Genomic DNA, 7,826 nt, shown 5'->3' with positions numbered 1-7,826 from the left:
CTACAATGCTAACATTTACAATGTTAATTTCATTAAAAATAGGGAAATTATTCAAATGTAATAAAAAGAGGTGTAACTCAACCAGCCCATGGAGTACTACGATCCTGCAGTGATTTGGGGTCAATAGGTCACATGACCTGTAAGCTATTAAGCTAAAATGCTAATATTTACACTAAAAAATTCCTTAAAAATAGCAACAGTGTTGAAACGTCACAAAAATGACCGTAACTCATTTAGCCAGTACCGTATTACAATCCTGCAGTGATTTTGGGTCAATAGGTCACATGACCTGCAAGCTATTGAGCTACAATGTTAATATTTACATTTAAAAAAAATTTAAAAATACCAACAGTGTTAAAACGTCACAAAAATGACCGTAGCTCGTTCAGCCAGTACCGTACTAATATCCTGCAGTGATTTTGGGTCAATAGGTCACATGACTTGCAAGCTATTGAGCTAAAATGCTAATATTTACACTAAAAAATTCCTTAAAAATAGCAACAGTGTTAAAATGTCACAAAAATGACCGTAACTCATTCAGCCAGTGCCGTACTACAATCCTGCAGTGATTTGGGGTCAATAGGTCACATGACTTGCAAGCTATTGAGCTAAAATGCTAATATTTACACTAAAAAATTCCTTAAAAATAGCAACAGTGTTAAAATGTCACAAAAATGACCGTAACTCATTTAGCAAGTACCGTACTACAATCCTGCAATGATTTTGGGTCAATACCTCACATGACCTGCAAGCTATTGAGCTAAAATGCTAATATTTACATTCAAAAAATCATTTAAAATACCAAAAGTGTTGAAACGTCACAAAAATGACCGTAACTTATTTAGCCAGTACCGTATTACAATCCTGCAGTGATTTTGGGTCAATAGGTCACATGACCTGCAAGCTATTGCTACAATGCTAATTTAATGAAATTAACATTGTAAATGTTAGCTTTGTAGCTCAATACAAGATAAATATTCATTGAAGAGATTGAAACAAAATGTTTTAATCTGTTCAAAGGGTCTGGGGTGTATCCTGAATCACCGCTGCCGGCAAACACGTAGGGCAAGTCACCGCGGACGATAGAATGGTTAAAAACCAGTGAAGAATCACACTGACACGTCTGTTTATTGCCCATCAATAACCCACATTTTATTTTGAAAACCGGAAGATGATCCACGCTGTAGCATCCTTGCGCTGACTTTCTCAACCACCTCCGTGTTTTTACCGTAAAGTCTGTAATACGGGAGCACCGGAAATGTTGGAGCGGCTGGACTGACTTCGTAAAAAGGAGAGTCAGCTGGCTTGACCGCGGAAAAAGAAGAGTCAGCTGGCTTGACCGCAGTCGTTGACTATCACTCAATCCACAATGCACGGCCCCTACGGTTGCCTCGGCGGGTGGTGGGTCCACCGGAGGACAGGCCCACATCGCTCGTTCAGGCTGTGCCTGGGCGGGCCCCATGGGCAAAGGCCAGGTGAACAGGGGTGTTCTGAAAATTCTTCCTACCCGTCGAGATATCCTACCAAGTCTCAATGCGGTTGTGCACAACACAAATACGTCGTCTCTCGGGGCTTGGTCAGAGATTTCTCCTACCGATCAGCTGTGAATCAGAAAAACGGTAAGTGTTTAACGTTTTCTACTTAATTTAACCCAATGCCGATTTCTAGCCTTTGTTTTAGTCTTTGACCGACTCAACTAATTGTTATTGGCTTGTTTTGAATAATAAAATTGTATAAACTGTCTAAGCATGGTGTTATTTTGCGGACTAGGTCTGTCACGCAGTGTATGTACAGTACTGTCATTTGATATCGTCAGTAAAAGTTCTGTTTGGAATACTTCTGCATTTCAGTCTTTCAGTCATTTGAATCAGCTAACTTATGCTGGGTAAATGAGCTAATTTAACCACCTACGAGAAACAGTTGCATCGCCATGTTCAAGCTAGCACTGTGACACGTTGTGCAGATATGGTCTGAACATGCGGTTATGTTAATCCTCCGCCAGGAGGTATTGTGATCACTTTGCTTTGTGTGTTTGTTTGTTTGTTTGTTTGCTAGCAAGATAACTCAAAAAGTTAGGGACGGATTTTCATGAAATTTTCAGGAGATGTTGATACTGGTACAAGGAACAAATGATTACATTTTGGTGGTGATAGGGGGGCAGATCTATCTTGGCGGAGGTCTGCACTCTCCGAGTGCTTTTCTTGTTTTTAATGTTGCCTACTTGGCTTGTTCCTCATTGTGAACTGTACCAGAACAGAAATGATGTACAGCTGTCTTTTGTAGGGATGGAAGAGAAGTTTGATCAAGTTCATGCTTTCCTCTCTGCGGGGTCATACCCCAGAGACTACGACAAATCCAAGAGGCAAAACCTGAGGAGGTGTGCCTCCAAATTCACATTGAGAGGTCAGTAGTTTCCTTAAAATCATAATAAATCTGAAATGTACTTCCATGCATTAGTAATTAATTTAAGTGCAATTCTTGTAATTATGATTCTTATAATTATTTTAATGTAGATGGAGAGCTCTTTTTTGGCACAAGGCGAGCTGTCAAATCCAAAGAAGAGACGAGGAGACTATTTGCAGAGTTCCATTCCTCGCCAATGGGAGGGCATTCTGGCATGCACAAGACAAGAAGCGCCTTGTGTTTAAGGTTCTATTGGTATGGCATGTCAGTAGACATTGACAAATGGGTATGTATTACTGTTTGTTAATGAAATTAATTTGAACAACCATACCACAAGTGTATTGCAATATGAGTAACATATCTCAAGACCCCAGTTTCATGATGGCATGGAGTAATTAGTACTGTGGGTGCATTTTTGATACTTATTCTGTAAACACTAATTATATTGTATGTGTTGAAGATCCAGGAATGTGGCCAATGTCAGAAAGTTGGCAAGCCTCTTACAGCTGTACAACCCTTGCAGTGCATTAAGGTAATAAAGTGGCAATGTATATATTACATTAAATTGCTAATGTCCATATTACAATAATTACTATATACATACAGATGTTATTTTATTTCCATATCAGGTGTCTGCTGTATGGGAACTTGTTGGCATTGACCTCACTGGTCCCCTCCCAAAGACATCCAGTGGGTTTCAATATATACTTACTGCCACAGATTATTTTTCCAAATGGGTAGAGGCCTACCCATTGAACACCAAGTCTGCTACGGAGGTAGGAGAACCTCTGCAAAATCATATACCGTCATGGCTGCCCTGCCAGAATCCTCTCTGACCAAGGCAGAGAGTTTGTCAATGAAGTAAGACTACTAATCAGAATTGGTCACCTTTGGAAAATGACTTTACGACCTGCGTCAGCGGTGTCAAAAAATAGTCTGCTAATCATATATGTCTATGAGTGAGTAACTCACTAATTAGTTTTGTCTTTTGAAGCTCAACGCAAGACTCTGTGAAATACTTAAAATAGAGAGGACGGTCACAGCAGCCTACCATCCACAGACCACTGGTTTAGATGAGAAAACAAATGATAACATAAAAAGGTATGTGCTATCATTTTATGTCACATCTATATGGCTTTCAAAACAACTTTATCATTTCTTGTGTGCTTTACTGTGCCTGCATTTAGAGCCCTTAGGAAATTAGTCAATGATCCCAGTTGGTAACAACTGGGACATTTTTTTGGATGCTACACTGTTTTCCTTACGATCCAAAATTCACACCACAATAAAACACACCCCGTTCCAACTGATGTATGGAAGGAAAGCACGTTTTCCATCAGAGATTCCTGCTGAGTTGCCGGTGAGTGTCTGGAGTCTTCTCTATACTATCACTGAGATGTAATTAAATACAGTGGTGTGTGTGTGTGTGTGTGTGTATATGTATGTATGTATGTATGTATATTTATGTATAAAGTTGCCTATTGTTAGTTATTGCAAGTGATATTAGCACTATTATTATTACTATTTGTACTTCACTACAGTGCAAATAGTTTTGCATTATTTTCTGTATCAACTGCCTCAACATTTGACGTTGTGGTACACAAACATTATTCGAAATATGCCATGATTGTTATTGGACAAGCCAATGAAAATAATTGGTTGAAGCTTGTGTTCTTTCAAATTGCAGCTCACATGCAATCTAAAATATTTGTTGTTTAAAATAATGAATTTGCTTAAATTGCTTCAAGTATTACAAAGTAAAAGGAAATTTTCATGCAATGCATCAGATTTTTCATGTTGTAATTGTTAAAAACAATTATAGCTTTCAACGATCATACTACCTGAGGAGTCTGCTTACACAGAGTTCAGTGCCTCAAAAAGGCAGGCTCAAGAAGAGGTGAAGAAGTCTGTGGAAGACAATGTACGAAAGGGGCAAGAGAAGCAGGTGGCTGCATATGCCAGAAGAATCACAAAAAAATATAAAGAGGTCCATTACAAGGCAGGGGACGAAGTTCTTCTGCTTAATATGAGAAAGCGTGGGAGGAAAGGTGGAAGGCTTCAGCCAGACTTTTCGGGTCCTTTCGGGTCCATTCAGGACATCTGTGGCAAACGTGTTACACTTGAAAATTCTGATGGCAAAACCTTACACACAAAATACAACATTGATCACATCAAGCCTTACCAGAGGCCTGAGAGAAAAGATTTTGTGACGGCAGAAAGCCAGGAGGATGAGCCACTAACATCCACAAGACCATCGGTAATAAGCTTTGCCAAAAAAGTTGAAGCTCACAATGTCACCATAATAGCAGAGTCAACCCCTGTTAAGTTCCCACCTGAGACTCCGCCCTTTCAGAAACTCAGCACACAAGATGAAGGTGGCCTTTTAAAAATTATTTGTTTTTGACCGTTTGGTCATCTGTTCCCAGTTTGGCCATCATACCAGGTTAATTGTTGCATGACTGGGGTTTACATGTAACAGTTGGTCCATGTTTAACTTTTAAGGCTGAATATCAGAAGGATGAAGGTTCTAAAGGATGTTTGACTCCATAAAATATAATGTGTAATCTAACATTGTAATAGAACACAGTCTTTTTTTTATGGAATGTCAAACCTTTCACCCTTAAAGGTTAATGACCTATTCATTTTTGGCCCATTGGCCTTGAGTTCAATTTTGGCCAGTTGGCCTTGAGCTATTTATGCATAAAACACTGTAGACTGATGTAACCAACATAAATCATAATTTTCTTTTAGTACACAGGCTTTGGATGGCAAAAGACGATGGGCATGTAGAGGCAGTAGTTGGACCATACAAGCTGTATGATGCATCATTTAGGACGCTGCAGGGCACAGAATGGGTGTCGGATGAGGTAAGAGCTATTTTTGTTATAATTACTAGCTGCTTGTAGCAGTGTTTCTATTTTATGATGTGTCAATATTCCTTCACTCACATTTTAGGTAATTGATGCATACTTGCAATGCCTCATTGGGGAACACAAGGCAAGTAAAAATTACATATTCCAGGTTATCATATATGGTCCTATTATTATATGTCTGTATAGTGTGTGTGTGTTTTCATGTATTTGCTTTTAACAGAAACCTGTTTGCCATATGGATGCCGTTGTTGCAACAGCATTATTTTCGGGGAGGTTCCGTAGCCACAGTAAGGTAATGAAAGTATTCTAAAGTTAGTGGATGTTCAGTAAATTGGTCGTATTTAACTTGCTGTAAAACATCCTACAGGTGAAATTTCCAGTTGAGGACATGTGGTTGTGCCCTTTGAATTTTTCTGCACACTGGATTCTTGTGGTATGTGTTTACCCTACATTTTGTTTGACAAAACTGTTTTTTGAAAGTACTGTTTTGTTTAAGTGAATTTCAAATATATTTTTTAAGATTGTCAACATCCCCACAAGGACCCTGATCCTAATAGATCCCATGGGCAATGAGGACCATTATGAAAGAAAAGTTCTTCGCAAGTGAAGGTATTTATGATTCTAAAGTAATGATTTACAAGAAGAACATGTCTGGCTAGATGGTAAACTGGTTCTGATTCTGTTTTAACCAGGAACTTTCTGAAGATGAAGGACAGGTCTGCGGAGTCGTGGCAGATACAGACTCTGCAGCATCATAAACAGCAGGACTCAAGTAGCTGTGGAGTTTTGGTGCTGAAGGTATTAAAATCATTCTGTTTTGTTCATTGGTTTGAAAAGTTGACAAGATGCATAATTAACACTGATTACTTTCCTTTGTCTTTTTTGAAACTTGGTTGACTCCCTATGTAAATGTGTACAAAAACAATGTATTTCAGTTTGCAGAGAACTTCATTTTGGCGGGTGAAGCAAGGGAGGTACTGAGCTGAGGCTGTGAAGCAGTACAGAGGGCAGATAGCCTGTAGCCTGCTAGAAAATCGGGGTAAGTATGAAGATACTTGTATAGTCAGTAGCCATAATTTTGTAACTACAATACTAATTATATAAAGTTGCTGAAATACCTGTCTCTCCAAAGCCTTGTCCATGTGGTCATGGGTACTATTAAAATATACATGCTTCATATATTTTGGATGATGGAGCACATGCTCCAAAATGTAGAAATGTATAAACAGCAGCTCTTGATAAAGGAATTAGCCAATGATGCCTGCAATCCTGTCAATAGACACATAAAAATGAAGTGGTCTTAATTTTATTCTAGGCAACGCAGAAGATTACTGCGTGGTGTGCTCCATGCTGGAGAACGATGCCGAGCGCAGCATGATTGAAATGGTAAAGATGATCATATAAGAATTATTCTAAAAGCATAAGTACTGACAGTTCTAAATGGTAAACGAGTGCTAAATAAATGTTTCTCTCTAAATGGAAATTCTTAGTTGTATAGGTGTAATGACGTTCACATTTTCAAATTGTATTGTTTTTATTATATTTTTGTCTCTAGGTGCAGTGTGGGACATGTCTGCGGTGGGCCCATTTTGAATGTGTGAATGATGCGCACACAGATTATCGTTGTCATAAATGTTTGAGAGATTTGTGAATTTTGATTATGTAAGTGATGTGTAAATAGTTATTGTGTGAATGTGCAAATGTATTTTTTGTTATTTAACTGTTAAAATTAAAATACTAATGTTTTTTTCATATTATGTCTTCAGGTCAATTTCAAATTGTTCTTATACATTATTTGAAAATCATCTGTAGCCATCCATATGGGGATAGTTTAGAACAACCTAATGTAAGTACATCTATGTACAAGCTTTCTCAAATGAGGTTCATATGTATAATTGAACATGGTTACATAAAAGCATATCCTGACGGGGTCATTTGAACTGTTAGAACGTCCTACCTGCATATATCAATGTGGAAGCATGTTCTGACGGGGTCATTTGAATTGTTAGAACGTCCTACCTGCATATATCAATGTGGAAGCATGTTCTGACGGGGTCATTTGAACTGTCAGAATGTCCTACCTGCATATATCAATGTGGAAGCATGTTCTGACGGGGTCATTTGAACTGTCAGAACGTCCTACCTGCATATATCAATGTGGAAGCATGTTCTGACGGGGTCATTTGAACTGTCAGAACGTCCTACCTGCATATATCAATGTGGAAGCATGTTCTGACGGGGTCATTTGAACTGTCAGAACGTCCTACCTGCATATATCAATGTGGAAGCATGTTCTGACGGGGTCATTTGAATTGTCAGAACGTCCTACCTGCATATGAAAATGGAAGCAAATGTTGAAGCATTTTCTGACTTGGTCATTTGAATTGTCAGAACGTCCTGCATACATCTACATCTATGGGGTCATTCAGTGTTTGAGCGTCCTACTTGCAGAAAAACAAAACAAAACATTAAAACAGCGATGACAAAAAAAAAAGAAACTGGAAGCGCATGGTAGGATTTTCTGACGAGGTAGCACAGATTGGCAGATAT

General features: G+C 38.6%; 1 long non-coding RNA gene across 1 annotated transcript; it reads left to right on the top strand.

Annotated features, from left to right (window-relative positions):
• Positions 1-5,507: 5,507 nt before the first annotated feature.
• LOC115412442 (uncharacterized) lies at positions 5,508-6,974 on the top strand. Its single transcript, XR_003934342.1, has 7 exons — positions 5,508-5,568; positions 5,644-5,709; positions 5,797-5,885; positions 5,969-6,074; positions 6,212-6,315; positions 6,592-6,662; positions 6,832-6,974. It is a non-coding gene; the product is annotated as an uncharacterized LOC115412442 (long non-coding RNA).
• Positions 6,975-7,826: the final 852 nt, after the last annotated feature.

Source organism: Sphaeramia orbicularis, chromosome 21 (genome assembly GCF_902148855.1).
Source record: "Sphaeramia orbicularis chromosome 21, fSphaOr1.1, whole genome shotgun sequence".
Classification (NCBI taxonomy): Eukaryota; Metazoa; Chordata; class Actinopteri; order Kurtiformes; family Apogonidae; genus Sphaeramia; species Sphaeramia orbicularis.
The sequence above is the reverse complement of the archived record's forward strand: the minus strand, read 5'-3'. Positions and strand labels throughout refer to the sequence as shown.